At 44.7% G+C, this 19,381-nt stretch overlaps 1 long non-coding RNA gene across 1 annotated transcript; it reads right to left on the bottom strand.

Annotated features, from left to right (window-relative positions):
- Nucleotides 1–750: 750 nt before the first annotated feature.
- On the bottom strand, nt 751–19,093 carry LOC120019500. Its single transcript, XR_005472337.1, has 3 exons — nt 18,565–19,093; nt 13,932–14,102; nt 751–788 (listed from the first exon to the last, which is right to left on the bottom strand). It is a non-coding gene; the product is annotated as an uncharacterized LOC120019500 (long non-coding RNA).
- Nucleotides 19,094–19,381: the final 288 nt, after the last annotated feature.

The raw sequence follows: 19,381 nt of genomic DNA on the forward strand, positions 1-19,381 counted from the left end.
AAGTGGTGATCCTAACTGACCTAACAGGGAATTTTTACTAGGATTAAATGTCAGGAAATTAGTTTATATATATATATATATACACATTTACATTTAAGTCATTTAGCAGACGCTCTTATCCAGAGCGACTTACAAGTTGGTGCATTCACCTTATGATATCCAGTGGAACAACCACTTTACAATAGTGCATCTAAACTTTTAAAGGGGGGGGGGGGGGGGGGGTTAGAAGGATTACTTTATCCTATCCTAGGTATTCCTTAAAGAGGTGGTGTTTCAGGTGTTTCCGGAAGGTGGTGATTGACTCCGCTGACCTGGCGTCGTGGGGGAGTTTGTTCCACCATTGGGGTGCCAGAGCAGCGAACAGTTTTGACTGGGCTGAGCGGGAGCTGTACTTCCTCAGAGGTAGGGAGGAGAGGTGGCCAGAGGTGGATGAACGCAGTGCCCTTGTTTGGGTGTAGGGCCTGATCAGAGCCTGAAGGTACGGAGGTGCCGTTCCCCTCACAGCTCCGTAGGCAAGCACCATGGTCTTGTAGCGGATGCGAGCTTCAACTGGAAGCCAGTGGAGAGAGCGGAGGAGCGGGGTGACGTGAGAGAACTTGGGAAGGTTGAACACCAGACGGGCTGCGGCGTTCTGGATGAGTTGTAGGGGTTTAATGGCACAGGCAGGGAGCCCAGCCAACAGCGAGTTGCAGTAGTCCAGACGGGAGATGACAAGTGCCTGGATTAGGACCTGCGCCGCTTCCTGTGTGAGGCAGGGTCGTACTCTGCGAATGTTGTAGAGCATGAACCTACAGGAACGGGTCACCGCCTTGATGTTAGTTGAGAACGATATATATACATACATACATACATACATACATACATACATACATACATACATACATACATACATACATACATACATACATACATACATACATATAAACTCAGCACAAAAACAAACGTCCTTTTTCATGACCCTGTCCTTCAAAGATAATTCATAACAATACAAATAACTTCACTGCTTGTTCAATGAACCATAAACAATTAATTAACATGCAGCTGTGGAATGGTCATTAAGACACTGACAGCTTACAGATGGTAGGCAATTAAGGTCAAAGTTATGAAAACTTAGGACACTAAAGAGGCCTTTCTACTGACTCTGAAAAACACCCAAAGAAAGATGCACAGGGTTCCTGCTCATCTGTGGGAATGTGCCTTAGGCATGCTGCAAGGAGGCATGAGGACTGCAGATGTGGCCAGGGCAATAAATTGCAATGTTCGTACTTTGAGACGCCTAAGACAGCGCTACAGGGAGACAGGACGCACAGCTGATCGTCCTCGCAGTGGCAGACCACGTGTAACAACACCTGCAAAGGATCGTTACATCCAAACATCACACCTGCGGGACAGGTACAGGATGGCAACATCAACTGCCCGAGTTACACCAGGAACGCACAATCCCTCCATCAGTGCTCAGACTGTCCGCAATAGGATGAGAGAGGCTGGACTGAGGGCTTGTAGGCCTGTTGTAAGGCAGGTCCTCACCAGACATCAACGTCGCCTATGGGCACAAACCTACCGTCGCTGGACGAGACAGGACTAGCAAAAAGTGCTCTTCACTGACGAGTCGCAGTTTTGTCTCACCAGGGGTGATGGTCGGATTCGCGTTTATCGTCGAAGGAATGAGCGTTACACCGAGGCCTGTACTCTGGAGCGGGATCGATTTGGAGGTGGAGGGTCCGTCATGGTCTGGGGCGGTGTGTCACAGCATCATCGGACTGAGCTTGTTGTCATTGCAGGCAATCTCAACGCTGTGTGTTACAGGGAAGACATCCTCCGCCCTCATGTGGTACCCTTCCTGCAGGCTCATCCTGACATGGCCCTCCAGCATGACAATGCCACTAGCCAAACTGCTCGTTCTGTGCCTGATTTCCTGCAAGACAGGAATGTCAGTGTTCTGCCATGGCCAGCGAAGAGCCCGGATCTCAATCCCATTGAGCACGTCTGGGACCTGTTGGATCAGAGGGTGAGGGCTAGGGCCATTCCCCCCCAGAAATGTCTGGGAACTTGCAGGTGCCTTGGTGGAAAAGTGGGGTAACATCTCACAGCAAGAACTGGCAAATCTGGTGCAGTCCATGAGGAGGATATGCACTGCCGCCCCAAATGCAGCTGGTGGCCACACCAGATACTGACTGTTACTTTTGATTTTGACCCCCCCTTTGTTCAGGGACACATTCCATTTCGTTTAGTGACATGTCTGTGGAACTTGTTCAGTTTTTTTAGTTTTTGTTCAGTTGTTGAATCTTGTTATGTTCATACAAATATTTACACATGTTAAGTGTGCTGAAAATAAACGCAGTTGACAGTGAGAGGACGTTTCTTTTTTTGCTGAGATATATATATATTTATGACCTACAGTAAGCTCCAATGGTATTGGGACAGTGACAATTGTTTTGTTGTTTTGGCTCTGCACTCCAGCAGTTTGTATTTGAAATGATACAATGGTTAAAGTGCAGACTGTCAGTTTTAATTTTAGTTTATTTTCATCCATATCAGGTAAACCGTTTAGAAATTACATCATTTTTTGTACATAGTCCCCCCATTTTAGGGGACCAAAAGTACCGGGACAAATTCACTTATACGTGTATAAAGTTTAGTATTTGGTCCCATATTCCTAGCACATAATGATTAAATCAAGTGTGTGACTCTAAAAACTTATTGGATGCATTTACTGGTTTGTTTTGGTTGTGTGCACAATAGAAATTAATGGTAAATAATGTATTGCGTCATTTTGGAGTCACTTTTATTGAAAATAAGAATATAATATGTTTCTAAACACTTCTACATTAATATGGATGCTACTATGATTATGGATAGTCCTGAATGAATCATGAATAATGAGTGAGAAAGTTAGATGCACAAATATCATACACACCCCTCCCCCCCAAAAAGCTAACCTTCCCTGTTATTGTAATGGTGAGAGGTTATCGTGTCTTGGGTGTATGATATTTGTCCTGCCGAAATGTGAATTTGGTAGAGAGGACACAGGGCGGGGTGCCTTGTAAGGATCCACCGACGGCGAGTGGGAAATCACCCATCGGACAATAAATTAGACGATGTACGATCACGAATATCCTACCAACGGCACATCAAAAACTGTAATATCTTATGTTTCACCGAATTGTGGCTGAATGGCAACATGGAAAACATTCAGCTGGCGGGATATACGCTGCACTGGCTAGATAGAACAGCACACTCCGGTAAGATGGATGGACGGACAGGGGGGGGGGGGGGGGGGGGGGTCTGTGTGTATTTGTAAACAACAGCTGGTGCACGAAATCTAAGGAAGTCTCTAGATTTCGCTCGCCTGAAGTAGAGCATCTCATGATATGCTGCAGACCACACTATTTGCCAAGAGAGTTTATCTATTTTTTTCGTACCACCACAGACGGATGCTTGCACGAAGACCGCACTCAGTCAGCTGTATAAGGAAATGAGCAAACAGGAAATCGCTCACCCAGAGGCGGCGCTCCTAGTGGCTGGGGACTTTAATGCAGGGAAACATAAATCAGTTTACCTCATTTCTATCATCATGTTAAATGCACAACCAGAGCGCAAAAATAATTCTAGATCACCTTTACTCCACACACAGAGACACATACAAAGCTCTCCCTCACCCTCCATTTGGCAAATCTGACCATAATTCTATCCTCCTTATTCCTGCTTACAAGCAAAAATGTAAGCAGGAAGCACCAGTGACTCGGTCTATAAAAAAGTGGTCAGATGAAGCAGATGCTAAAATACAGGACTGTTTTGCTAGCACAGACTGGAACATGTTCCCGGGATTCTTCCCATGGCATTGAGGAGTACACCACATCAGTCACTGGCTTTATCAATAAGTGCATCGAGGACATCGTCCCCCCAGTGTCTGTACATACATAACCCAACCAGCAGCTATGGATTACAGGCAACATTTGGGATGAGCTAAAGGGTAGAGCTGCTGCGTTCAAGGTGCGGGACTCTAACCCGGAAGCTTATAAGAAATCCTGCTATGCCCTCCGACGAACCATCAAACAGGCAAAGCCTCAATACAGGACTAAGATTGACTCGTACTATGCCTGCTCTGACGCTTGTCGGATGTGGCAGGTCCTGCAAACTATTACAGACTACAAAAGGGAAGCACAGCCGCGAGCTGCCAAGTGACATCACTTCTATGCTCGCGTCGAGGCAAGCAACACTGAGGCATGCATGAGAGCATCAGCTGTTCCGGACGACTGTGTGATCACCCTCTCCGTAGCTGACGTGAGTAAGACCTATAAACAGGTGAACATTCACAAGGCCACTGGGCCAGGCGGATTATCAGGACGTGTGCGCCGGGCATGTGCTAACCAACTGGCAGGTGTCTACACTGACATTATCAACATGGCCCTGATTGAGTCTGTAATACCAACATGCTTCAAGATGACCACCATAGTCCCTGTGCCCAAAAACACTAGGGTAACCTGCCTAAATGACTACAGACCTGTAGCACTCACGTCCGTAGCCATGAAGTGCTTTACAATGCTGGTAATGGCTCACATGAACACCATTATCCCAGAAACCCTAGACCCACTCCAATTTGCATACCGCTCAAACAGACGATGCAATCTCTATTGCACTCCACACTGCCCTTTCCCGCCTCGAAAAAAACAAACACCTACGTGAGAATGCTATTCATTGATTACAGCTCAGCTTTCAACACCACAGTGCCCTCAAAGCTCATCACTAAGCTAAGGATCCTGGAACTAAACACCTCCCTCTGCAACTGGATCCTGGACTTCCTGATGGGCCGCTCCCAGGTGGTGAGGGTAGGTAGCAACATATCTGCCACGCTGATCCTCAACACTGGAGCCCCTCAGGGGTGCGTACTCCCTGTTCACCCACAACTGCATGGACAGGCACGACTCCAAACCATCATTAAGTTTGCAGACGACGCAACAGTGGTAGGCCTGATCACCGACAAGACAGCCTATAGGGAGGAGGTCAGAGACCTGGCCGGGTGGTGCCAGAATAACATCCTATTCCTCAACATAATCAAGACAAAGGAGATGATTGTGGACTACAGGAAAAGGAGGACCGAGCACGCCCCCATTCTCATCGACGGGGCTGTAGTGGAGCAGGTTGAGAGCTTCAAGTTCCTTGGTGTCCACATCACCAACAAACTAGAATGGTCCAAACACACCAAGACAGTCGTGAAGAGGGCACGACAAAACCTATTCCCCCTCAGGAGACTGAAAGGATTTGGCATAGGTCCTCAAAAGGTTCTACAGCTGCAACATCGAGAGCATCCTGACTGGTTGCATCACTGCCTGGTATGGCAACTGCTCGGCCTACAACCGCAAGGCACTACAGAGGGTAGTGCGTACGACCCAGTACATCACTGGGGCTAAGCTGCCTGCCATCCAGGACCGCTATACCAGGCGGTGTCAGAGAAAGGCCCTAATAATTGTCAAAGACCCCAGCCACCCCAGTCATAGACTGTTCTCTCTGCTACTGCATGGCAAGCGGTACCAGAGCACCAAGTCTAAGACCAAAAGGCTTCTAAACAGTTTTTAGCCCCAAGCCATAAGACTCCTGAACAGATAATCAAATCGCTACCCGGACTATTTGCATTGTGTCTCCCCCCCCCACCCGCCAACCCCCTCTTTTACACTGCTGCTACTCTGTTTATCATCATCTATGCATAGTCACTTTAACTATAGGTACATATTACCTCAATTAGCCCGACTAACCGGTGCCCCGCATTCTGTACTGGTACCACCTGTAAATAGCCTCTCTACTGATATTTTATAGTTTTTTTTTCTTATCTATTGTTTCCCTAATACCTATTTTTTACTTTGCATTGTTGGTTAAGGGCTTGTAAATAAGCATATCACTTTAAGATCTACACCTGTTGTATTCGGCGCACGTGAGAAATAAACTTTGATTTGAGCTTTTCATTTTTTATTAATTTGTAAAACTTTCTAAAAACATAATTAAACTTTGGCATTATGGGGTATTGTGTGTAGGCCAGTGACAGAAAATCTAAATTTCATCCATTTTAAATTCAGGCTGTAACACAACAAAATGTGGACAAAGTCAAGGAGTGATGAATACTTTCTGAAGGCACCGCAGCATAAAATCACACTTAACCTTCACTCTGATTTCTAAAGTACAAACTCAAACTAAGTGACGGTAATGATCTCATGCTCTGACACTTCTAGGTTTGTGGCTTCTCCTGCTTCTCCACCACATCGCTCTCTGCGTCATTCCCCATAGGCCTTTATCTCTTCCCCTGGGTTCCATGCTGTTCCATATCATCTGCTTTCTCTCAGGGAGATCGCTTAGGCCTACTGTTTGTTATGGTTAGCTGTCCCTCGCCATCGCCACAACAGGCCCTCGGCCCTACTTCCTGTAAGCGAGCCAAGATAACTGAGTGAACTCACCACAGCGTGTGTTATCTCCTGGCCTGGCGACAATGGGCAAATCACACTGCTCCATGCCAGTGTGCCACCACACCACTCCACTTTAAAGGAAGATGTCATTTCCATGAGGTTTGTGGCTGAGCGGAGCCACTAAGCTAAAACATCCTGACCTGTCTGTCTGACTGCGTCGGCCTGCCCATAGGGCCACAGCTGAATTGCTCTCTCAGTTACACAACATGGGGCATGGTGGCACCTGTCACAAACCACTAAGCTCAAAGATATGTTTTTTCTCTTACAAACACTAGGCTAGGCTGCTTTTGACTGGCTATTACGTAAAGCCTATGTTCTTCAAGTGAGTACATAGGAAGACTGATTTGTACGCTCTGTGTCCTATTTATTATTTTTCTTAAGTCAACGTGGTCTATAACTTTAGGCTATAAGCCCATCTTTAAGATCGGCTTGTTAAAATAAGGCAACAACTCAAGCTGTGCCCTGAAATGCCCTTTCCCTCTCCTCCTAAACTCTCCTTTTCATTCTTACTATGACCCATTTTAAAATGTTGGGTTTTAACACTCCCTAATGAAAGCTAAGCCACTTTCCAAATCAGTTCCCCCTTGAATTACAATTAGCCATTTTCAAGTTCAGCTACACCGTGTAAAATTCCTTTCACAATCAATGATCGCCAGGGTGACCGTGTTGTACGTATAAGATAAGTCACAATGTAGCCCAAAGATGTACATTAAAAGAAAGCACTATAATTAGGTGGATAAATCATAAGTATGTAATGCATAGGCTATGACTTAACTGAATAACATCTAGGCATTTGATTTACATGACAAAAATGCAGCACATGTGACAGCCCCTGAGACCACATGGTCAGGGGGAGAGCTGAGCACAAACTCAACATGCTGTGGAGTGGAGAGAAGAAAAGCTAAAAACAAGGTGTGTTTAAAGACTCACTGAGTAACCTCTGCAAATCCCTCTCCCCACCTAAAGCTCAATGGTGGCTGAGAAAACTAAACACACCTCAGCCAAGAGTGCAGGCACTTACAAGACTCTGCAAAAGACATAGCTACCTATTCACTCATTCCCAAACACAAATAGCCAGAGGCCTCGCACCCCCCCCCCCTCCCCTCCCCACTCATTACTCAGAAAACACACACCACAGTAACCTGAAGGTAAACAACTAGCTCAAGTCAAAAGAAAAGAGAAGGAGAGAAATTAAGATTTTTAAAAAGTGACCCAGTAAGAGATACACGCACCTGAAGCCCAGCTCAGCCTAGCGTTGGCCTGTATGTGTGTGTGTGTGTGTGAGACGTAAAGGAGCTCGGCAGTCAGTCAGTCAGAGGAGGAACACGCAGGTGCCAGGCAGCAGCCTCATGGAGTGGGCTGAGAGCAGAAGAAGTAGCTGCAGTCCACAGACAGAGCACTAACTCCTCTGAGGGTTCTGGGAGAAGCAGAACACCGCCGAGAGCTTTCCATTCCACAGGCAGGCTTGCTCTCTCTCCTTTTTCCTGCACTCTTTCACCGAGCTCTTCTGATCTCGCACATTTGCTCACGCGGAGGTACTCTAATCACCTCCCTCACAGACAGAAAAGAAACGTATGGCACTGAGAGAAGGACAGCCCATCACGGAGAGAAAGAGAGGGGGGATGGTTATGAAATCAGTCCCACAGGCACTGTGAATGGAGAAAGGGAGACTGTGGCAGCGAGAGGACAGTTCACAACGAGAGACCCCTCGTGGAGGAGCCTTGGGGAGCTTAGCAGCGAGCACACTTTAGGAACCGACATCCCGCATGCTTTACTGCACACAGGACTACCCCCTCTCTCCCTGGCAGAAATGGTTTGCTCCATGAGAAGCTGCTCAGTCACTGTTGCAGAGTTCCTCCCCCCTGAAATATAGGACACAACAGGAGAATGTATACAGTTCTCCTGAAAGCACTAACAGAGGCCTAACTGGGTCTGTACTGTATGACTCAATGCACCGCTTTATCTTCACTGTACTGTATTCTGAATGCTCTGCAAACCAAATTCAAATTACAGCAGTCATCAAAACAGAGGCAGTTGTAGAATTAAGGCACATCCACATATGTTGTGTGAAATGTTCAAGGGACCTCAAAACGTGGGTCAGTACAGTAAGATAGAGGCAGAGACACAGATTGTGTCATTTAAAAAAAGCAACAGTATACAGACAGAATGCCAACCATTCTGTGTTTGTTTCACGCCTCATTTGGCTACATCTCCATAGAAAGACACACCCCCCCCACCACATTACCAATCTGATCCTCCTCATCATCGTCGCTAGAGCCGCACTTTGGCCTCCTGCATTTGTTTCTGTCTGAAAGGCCGGTCCGGGTTGGGTCAGAGCTGGCCCTTCACCACTCACCAGACCCCCAGGTCTCATGTCTCCCTCTCACAGGCCCTCATTCTTCAGCTAGTCCCCCTCATATCAGCCTGCCTGGCTGTCACACACACACACATATCTGCTCACACTTCCAGACCTGCACTTCTCCTGCCCCCTCTGAGGCATCCACTTCCTAGTTCCTAATGAACATCAGGAAACGTCAATGGGTCATGGGTATAGTGCCATGCTGCTCTGTGCAGCAACACGTATGTGTATGTGTAGCGATAGGCTGTAAATCGCTCCCCGCAGGCTCCAGCTAGGTGAGCCAGGTGGTAGCTATGCCTACGTGATTGCCCCTACCTACAGCTGGGGCGGATATAGGGACAGCCTCAGGGAAACCAGACTGGCCCCCTGCCCCTCTCAGAGTATTGTTCCACACTCTCACTGTTTACACCCCGATTTAGGATGTTTACACAGAGGAGGAAATGGCTCAGTGCAGTCAGACCTCTACAGCACTGCTACAGTGCAGCAGCAGTCCTCTCCTCTCCTCAGGCTCCTAGCAGTGAGGCCCAGCCTAGGATACAACAGTACAGCAGCCTGCCTGCCAGAATGGCTAGGGGCCACAGCCAAAGTTATGGCTACAGTTCTGGTTGGCTGAGGCTTATGGCCAGAGATGATGTAACATATTATGCTTGGCTAAAGCTTATGGATAATGGCACAGATTATGGCTATGGTTATTGTAACAGTTGTGGCTGGGGCATGGGCGTGGGTTTGGGCTAAGGCAATGGCCGTAGCGTGAAGGGACACTTTTATGGCTTATGGCACCACTTAACTGCCGCTATGGCTTTACAGACACTTAAGGCAACAGTTATGACTACTGTTATGGCAACAGCTAGTACAGCTAAAATATGGTTCCAATTACGGCTAAGGAATTGGATACGGTGCGACTATTTCTAAACTTTGACGGCCCGGTGTAAAGTTATGGCTTCAAACCTTTTTACATAACAGGATCCCTGCAGTACAGAACAAGTGCATCAGTGGCACATATCATGCACTCACTCTATGATAACAGGCCAGGTATATAAGCAGCATTGCGCAGTCCCACTGACTTAATGATCCCTCTTAGCTTAATGATGATGAGACAGAGGAGACGATAAGAAGCTCATCAATACAATGCTCAGATCCTTGTCAGACATCTGGTGAGCTGTGAGTGTGACCCGCTAGGTGATTAGAGTAGAGAGTTCTGCCGTGGTGTGAGACTAGGAGCAGTTTTGAAGACAGACATACGCACACACGTGGAGCAGCAGGACGGGGGTGAGAAGTCACGGGCCTGAGGTGCAAACTGAGGCAGATGTACTGTGTGTGTGTGACATCTCACACTGTTTCACTAGCACTATAGCCCTCAGAGAAAAACACTCAAACTCATGAAACTACCATTTGGGCTGAACTAATTGGCTCTTTTAAAATTTGACTGAGGACCCATTAAAACGCTGACAGGGACAGACTCATCTCATGGTGAGGCAGCGAAGAGACATTGTCCACTAACTCAGCCACTTTTCTAAACAACTCAGAAGACTGTATTGCTTCATTTAATTGACTTAAATAAGGCAATTCTGTTGACCTAACCCATGGTCATGAATGTGTAGACAGTACTCTTCACACTCTTTAGTTATTGATGCACTTAGCCTAGATGTAGGTTTAGGCCAAGCTTCAGTTGGTAAATTTGTTTAAAAAAGGGGAAACTCTTTTTGCTAGAATTGTTTTGGAGTGTTGCCTTGGAAACACTGAAAAAATAGATAGCTTACCTCAAAATCCAATAAATTATGGGGTGGGGTTGTTAACCTATAGGGAGTAACAGTATTAACACTAATAACATACCCTGTACTTACCTATACTTAGCTGTAGTTTAACAGTAGAAAATCATTGCTGCACCTCCAGAAACTGTATTTTAACTGTCACAACATTCACTTTGTTTTGTCTTTGTACAGCTGTCAAATTACCACACACACTTGGGTCAAAAGTGCACATGAGCGTGGCAGGAGAGTTTCAATAGCAGGTACGCATTTACCACAAAGCCTACTTCATAATGAACCAGTTTTCTAAAAAGGACTGTTTGCTATGCTAAAAGTAGACCTTCAAGATTTAAGGTTCAAAGGAAAAGACAGCACTTAAACCATACAAAGATTATGTAATCCACTTGTGTTAAATACATAATCACTGTTAATGTAAATGTCATATGACGTAATTTGCCTTGGTGTTCTTCTAACGGAAAAATACTTAAACTTCGCCATAGGAAATATACAATATCCTGAAATGAATATAAATATAAAGTTGTACAAATTATTTAGTTATGCACCCAACATACAGTATTTGATTCAGTAGATTTCATTGCGCAGTACCATACAGTAGATGAGGGAGCGATACTGCGTAGGCTGGGTTAGATTTCACATTTCCATGGCAACAGCTGAGGGGCTGTTAACTACCAAATCACAGCTAATTTGTGTATGTGTGTGGGGGGGGGGTGAAAATGTGCTGTGTTTCAGTAGTTCACAGCCCCTCTGATGTTGCCATGAGGGGGGGGGGGGGGGGGGGGGGGGGGGTTCAACCTGATTGTTTTTCAAACCTCCTCCCCCCTTCTCACACAGCATGGGCACCTCAGGTAATAATAATCAAAAATTCAATCTGTGAAACGCCCAAACTATACACTGGCCTCCGTAGCAACATCAAGACCCTGCTCCCCCTTCTCGACCTGTCACCCAGCCTTTGTACCGGAGGTAATATGTAATATTAACAGATTTTTATATTAGATTGGAGCCATTTATACACTGAAAAAAATACAAATAAATGTTGGTCCCGTGTATCATAACCTGAAATAAAAAATCCCAGACGTTTTACATTTGCACAAAAAGCTTATTTTTCTCAAATGTTGTGCACAAATTTGTTTACATCCCTGTTAGTGAACATTTCTCCTTTGCCAAGATAATCCATCCACCTGACAGGTGTGGCATCTCAAGAAGCTGATTAAACGGAATGATCATTACACAGGGGCACCATGAGTTGGGGACAATAAAAGGCCACTACAAATGTCACAGATTGGTGTGATTGGCATGCTGAATGCAGGAATCGTTTGCCAGAGAATGTAATGTTTCTCTACCTCCAACGTTGTTTTAGAGAATTTGGCAGTACGTTCAACCAGCCTCGCAACAGCAGACCACGTGTAACCACGCCAGCCCAGGACCTCCACATCCGGCTTCGTCACCTGCAGGATGGTCTGAGACGAGCTACCCGGGCACCTGATGAAGCTGTGGGTTTGCACAACTGAAGAATTTCTGCACAAACTGTCAGAAACCGTCTCGGGGACACTCATCTGCGTGATCGTCGTCCTCACCAGGGTCTTGACCTGACTGCAGTTCGGCATTTTAACCGACTTCAGTAGGAAAATGCTCACCTTCAATGGCCACTGGCATGCTGAAGAAGTGTGCCCTTCACAGATGAATCCCGGTTTCAACTGTACCAGGCAGATGACAGATGTCGTGTGGGCGAGCGGTTTGCAGATGTCATCGTTGTGAACAGAGTGCCCCATGGTGGCAGTGGGGTTATGGTATGGGCAGGCATAATCTAAGGACAATGAACACATCTTATCGATGGCAATTTCAACGCACAGAGATACTGTGAGGAATTCCTGAGGCCCATTGTTGCCATTCATCCGCCCCCATCACCTCATGTTTCAGCATGATAATGCACGGCCCCATGTCACAAGGTTCTGTACACAATCCCTGGAAGCTGAAAAAGTCCCAGTTTTTCCATGACCTACATACTCACCAGACATGTCACCCATTGTACAACAGCGTGTTCCAGTTCCCGCCAATATCCAGCAACTTCACATAGCCATTGAATAAGAGTGCGACAATATTCCACAGGCCACAATCAACAACCTGATCAACTCTATGTGAAGGAGATGTTGCGCTGCATGAGGTAAATGGTGATCACACCAGATACTGACTGGGTTTCTGATCCACTCCCCTACTTTTTAAAAAGTTATCTGATCAATAGATGCATATCTGTATTCCGAGTCATGTGAAATACATGGATTAGGGCCTAATGAATTTATAGAATTGACTGATTTACTTATATGAACTGTAACTCAGTAAAATCTTTACAATTATTGCATGTTGCGTTTATATTTTTGTTCCGTGTAATTAAAAAACAACGGCGCAAACATCAGCGACAGCAGAAGTAGAAAAAAAACCTCTACCACTGAGCTGAGCAAGTCAACCGTCAAAACAACGGTAAACAACTCAACAATCGAGAGATGGAATGCTAATTGGGTGGGGGTCAAGACCACTCAAGATAGTGCCACCACAATGTTCAGTAAAGCTTTCCGCGAAACGCCAGTACCTTTGACATGCAAGAGCTTTCACAAGCTTTTGCAGAAAATGTTTTCTAGGTAGGCCAAGTTCGGTTTAGTGATCGCAAATGAAAATGCCCTGGAAATGCCTCAAAATGCCCCTGAAAATGAGTTCACGAGGTCAAAAAAATGCCATTGCAAAAAAGTTTCTTTCCTATCCTGTATGGAGCATGACTCCTATCAGCATATCCTAGTTTGGTTGATTCTGTGCTACAGAATTGTGATTACATGCGACAGGCAGCAGCATATATAGATAGATACAAGCCTCATCGGTATTGTGTTGTTCCTGCACTGAACACTCCCTGTATGGACAAGGGGTTTAGCAGCACAATGACCTGACCTGTCTCTCTTTGTCCCCCTTGCTCATCTGTAAGGACTGGCTACCAGGGTGTAAACAATATAACAGTGACTAAGTCAGTCTAGTCAGGTTTCTGCAATATTGTTCTATCAACTTCCTAATGATCACTGCTAGAAGAAAAAAAAGATCATACCGAGGACATTTTGAAGTATTAATATTCACTCTTTCAACACACTGTAGGGGGGAAGAGTTGAAGAGAGTTAGATGAATAAGCTAATTGATCAATCAATCCAATATGTCTACGAATTCATGATAAACCGGGCCTTTATTCAGAGAAAGCTAGTTAAGGGGACAGGCGAGGAACCCCGCCTATGTAGCAAAAACATAGACCGGAACCAGGGGATGCAATTGAGGTAAGTACAGTATATATAAGGGGAAGAAGGGGGTCACAGTTACTTGATCTAGGGCTCCAGAGGGTGACTCATGGGCGGGGCTGCTGTGGTGGTGGTCCTCTGCTCTGAGGGGGGTGGTGGTGGGGCGGGCAGGATCCAGGAGAGGGGGCTACGGCGCCAAGGCCTCCCTGTCATGCAGCACCATCCCACTGGGGGAGGAGGTAGCGAGCTGGACCTCGAGAGAGAAGGGAAAAGAGAGAGAGACTTTAGTGTTTACTAGAGGAGCATCTGGGACAGGCTGACAAGATGAACGATGCTTACTGGTCCACCATGCATGGCAGCTGCTCAAGCCTTCAGCTAATTGAAACTTCTGGCACCTCTAGCACCGAGCCAGTGGCGCCGTTCACGGGAGCAAGCGCCATGAACCGCGTCGCTTGCAAAATGGCTTGCGTTTTGCCCCCCTTCTCCCATTGAGGTCTATGAGACATTCGCCGCTTACCGTGGCACGTTTGTGACTATATGTGATATCAGCCTATAGCCTACAGCTCATCCCTCCATGGTGAGGAAATATGACATCACTGACAGGCGATACATTGCTCCCCATCTGCCCTGCTGAAGTAAAACCAACCAGACTTTTCAACAAATAGGCTAATAGATGCTCTATTAGAATAAAATTGAGCCTAAAGGAGTGATACCACACCCGCTACAAAACCGTCTCCAGACACAGGAGGCATGATGCAGCAGGCAGTTAACACTGACTGATGTTCCTCTCGCACTTCACCTTTTACAACATCCTGTACTTTGAACTTTTGGAGTGAGATTTTCACTACCGTTTCTCAAATCTGTTTCAAATGACTCCTGAGGGCACGGATCCAGTCAGCAGATGCTACTGTATGTGAGAAGAAAGAAAATGTTCTCTTCACCACAACAAGTTAAAGGGAGGCCCATGGGAGTCAGTCACACTGCCTGCCAAACCACAGCCAAGCATCTCACTCCCGCAGTACAGTTCCACTGTACGAACGGTTGTCTCAGTTCCCTTCCTAGCATGCCCCGATAAAATAATTAATGGGACACTGGGATCTGGTTCTTCAGCTCAAAATCAGTGAATGCGCCACAGCGCTCTCTTCCCTCGATCTCTCCCTCTATTTCCTTCCCTACCCCCACAAATTCACACAGCCTGCTGCACAAGCTTTTTTCCAGGGAGAGGAGAATGTAGGTCAGCTCTCTGACGGCTGTGGAGACACAGCTGAGCACCCGCTCCATTCCTCTCCACCACACACACACAGAAATCTGATCATCCTCACAAGGTTTTGGATCATGCTTGTCCATTAAAAACACCAATGTAAAATCAATCTTACCATTTCATCACTATAATATTACCAAAATAATTTAGCCTATATGAATATGAAGCTTTTCGCCTTTTAACCCATGCACACTAATGCAGGTGCCTTGGGTTAAAAAACGAATTCCTCACTAAGCTTGTGAAAAGGAATGCTTTAAACATAACTACACTGAAAAGGCTGTCGAGAATGGTTGTGCTTAAATGTACATTTTAGGCAGATCTTAAAAGACCTGGTCTGATTTAGCTCCCACCACATTCTCTACCTACATTATGAATATGCTTTAATATTAAAGGGGCAGTCAGAGGTTACTACATCTATTTTAGGACTAATAGATTAATGATATGTATCCATGGATTCTTAAAGAATATAAATTAGAAATGTCTCTTGAGCTTAGTTCATCTGTCGTACCCCACCAGAAACCAAAATAAATGCTTGTTTTACTCCAATGTTTGTAAACAAAGTAAATGTAAACAAACACTATATAGCTGCAAAACATGGTCAAAACTATAATTTTGATATCATGATCAGTCCTTGCATCCATAGCTCTGTATATGAGAGTGGTGATGCTTCTCCAGCCCCATCCCTCAGCTTGTTACCGAAACAGGGGTCAGGGAGTCACTTTGTTATTGTTTCAACTGCTGATTGACACTTTAAGCCTACAAATCAAAATTATGTCACAAATAGTTCAAAATGAATCTATCCTAAACCCTGACCATCTTCCCCTCTTTTATGACACATGACTGACACATTGTTATTGTATTTCCCTGTCTCCCTCTTCTGAGAAATGCTCAAATCAAGGCCATGGCCATATAAATTAATCTGCTACTGTGCTGGAATGTTGCAGGTAACAAGGTTGTCTATTCTTGCGACATATTGTTTATTACCCAAACCCACCCACCGTCCTAATGTGTGATACATTTCTTACTCTCTTTCAGCAAGAGGAAATAAATCCAGACGGGGGAAATAAAGAGTATTAAGATATGATAAAGGAGTGCAAACTAGTAGTCAAATATGACCTATTTGTTCCGGAGCTTGATAGCAGTGCGACAACCAAAAGCAAATGAAACTGCTGGTGAAGAGTACCAACTTTGACCTGCATAGCTGAGGCCTGATTGCATTGACTTCAGTCTTTTGACCAATCACATCATATCTTTTCACATTAGAAATTTGTCAGAGCTGATCTAATTGGTCAAAAAACCAATTAGTGAAAAAAAAGATCAGAATTAGGCTGCATGTCTAAACACCGCCGCCTAGGCAAGTAGCCTATAGCCTACACACACACTTTTTGCTCAGCCTATCCTAATTGCACTGCATTTACAACCAAATATGTGCATAAAGAAACCCAAATTAAAATATGGATTCTTAGATCCTCCCCCACAAAGCTAATAAGAATTCAATACATTTCCTAAGGGATAATGAAGAGGATATGCATTCTATAGAAAATAATGAACGATGAGGAAGGTGTGTTCTACGACACGCTAGCAGAGTTGAACTAAGCTTCCACGGAGTTGCCTTATTTTCCAGAGAACGCATAGAGCCACGAGTTGATTATCCCTTTTATACCATGGCTATAATTTAACACATTTGCAGCTAGAAATGTGTTCAACATCCACTGAAGTAGCTAGCAAGTTCACTAGATAGTGACAGTAGTTGCATTGGTAACCAAACAGACTTGCTAGTTTAGTTAACCAAACCATCAGTCCTAGCTTGCTATTATAAAAATCTGATTCAACAATGCCAATGTTTTCAATTTGACTTTTGTTTTCAAAAGCAGCTCAAACATAAAATGAACCATAGCCATTGAATTCTACCATGCAAATAGAGCCCCACAGTGGAGGTGTCATAATACCCATAAAACCCAGCGGTCAAACAGGGACATGCTTCCAATCATTTTGCCACCATTCATTTTTCATAGGGAACTTTAGAAACACTTAAAATAAGGGCTGTGTTTCGTGTAGGCTAACCCTGGCAAGACGTTTTGCTGACCATGTACATCTCTCTAGGACAGGGTGACTTATTAATTTATTTGGCTCCATTTACTCTCAGAATCGAAAATGCTAATTAGCATCAAAGTAGACATCATGCAAAACTACAAATCCCAGCACGCCACCCCAATTGACACCTTTGCTAACAGGTAGTGTCAATTTAAAACTGCCACACGAGAGTTCACAGGATTGTCAAATTTAAAGAAATGTAGCATATTTATTAGATAGTTAATCCAGAGATTCTTACCTTTGCCTCGATTTGGTAGTGTCGTCCTGATCATGGCATTTGTAGTTCTTTGATAGCCATATTAGCATTTAATTGGGGGGGGGGTAAATACAAGCGAATATATTGATCAGACACCTTGTCCTAGAGAGATTTACACAGTTATCAAAACGTCACGCCAGGGTAGGCCTACAAAAAACACAGCCCTTACTTTAAGTGTTTCTAAAATACCATATGGGGAAAATGAATGGTGGAATAATTATTAGAACCATTTCCTTGTTTGACACTAGGTTTTATGACTCATACTGTGTTACTCTATAAAGGGAACTAATGCATGCTCTAGAATGCCAATCAAAAACAATGATTCAATAATGCCATGGTATAAAATACTATGTGTAACAAAAGACCGTCCACAACTGAGGATAATGTCACTACATGTACTTGAATTTGACTGAAGGCAATGCCTCACTGGTGGTGTGGCCAAAGCAACGTCCGTAATTCCATAATTGAGCCTCACCCTCCAGTCCAATCACGCAGTTGCAGGTGCAAACCTGTCAATGAAGTTACCGTCGTCACAAATTGATTCCTAATTGATTAGCTACCGTGGCCAATAAAAATACGCCCAATTCACCATGTATCAATGGCTAGGTAGGGAGAACTTTGACTTCCCAGCGTGGTCGCGCTTAATCCAAACGGTACTATAATGTTTGATTAACCAAATAGGGCCACTAATGTAGCTAATGAAAACAATTAATAGAATCGAAGATTGCATTTTAAGTACAGATAGTTCGCCATCTGGCAAACAAGAGACACGTGCTCTACTACATAACGAGACATTTCCAATCACATCTACTGGGTCAAGGATTCAACGTTGGCGATAGCTGTCTTCCTTACATGCAACAAACTTCTCAAACAAATCAACTTGTTTGCAATCTCACAAATTAACGTCTTAATATATCGGTATCAAATACATGGTTTCAATTGAATGATTTATTGGAAGGTCAACGTTAGCTGGCTAACTGGCCCACTTCACGTTTGATCCTTCGCTACTAGCTAACGTTAGCTGGCTTGTTCGCAGTCCGCGGCTAAATCTGGTTTAGTCCAAACTATTTTGCGGCAGTTCTGCAGGGTGTTGTGCTGACTTACCTGCCTAAATCTCCGTATACGTTGGTATTTATCTTCTATATTTATTCAATTCCAATGCAATCTGTCGTTGATTAAAGTTAGACGCTCAATATCCATGCATAAATTGGCTAATTCGGATGTAAATATTTTACAGTAAAGCCCGTAAATTGGGCGGCCAGTGCCAGCTAGTTCGGGTGCCTTGGTTTTCTGTTCTGCCGCTCCATGAATCAATGTCTTCCACACGCTATGGATAATGTGGTCTGGCGCTGTAGTTTGACACAAGCCAGGGAGAACATGGTTGTTGGCTAATGTTGACAAACAAGCCTGCGAGTAAAAATCACACTATTGAAGCTAGCGAAATTAGCAATGTTAGCTAATTCAAAGCCAGTTTCAAAATAATGTCGCTGTTTTCAGCTATACATTACTCCGTATCTCCTTAAAAAATTAAGTTATTACGAAATCCAATTTGCGCCTTTTGAAATTGTCATTCACGGTTTACTAATATTTGACTCTTTATGTCGCGTAGCTCTCTCCCCTCCGCCATTTTCAACATGTCGCTACACAAACAAACAATGGTAGCTCGTGCACGCACAATGACAGCAAATAGGCTCGTTCCTGAGGAGAGGGCAAAGAAGCAAGCTGTACTTGAAATGTCACCATAGAGATGTAAAACAGTTGCACGAAAATCCTTTTATAGAGCCTGTGGTTTTTTGTTATGAATGTTGTTTTTTTACAAGCATTTGTGTTGTACCTCGGAGATGAAGTTCACATAGTGGGATAGCTCTAATTTGGCAATGAAGTCAGTTTGAACAGTTCAGATTATTTATCCATTTATTTC

Source organism: Salvelinus namaycush, chromosome 24, assembly GCF_016432855.1.
Source record: "Salvelinus namaycush isolate Seneca chromosome 24, SaNama_1.0, whole genome shotgun sequence".
Taxonomy (NCBI): domain Eukaryota; kingdom Metazoa; phylum Chordata; class Actinopteri; order Salmoniformes; family Salmonidae; genus Salvelinus; species Salvelinus namaycush.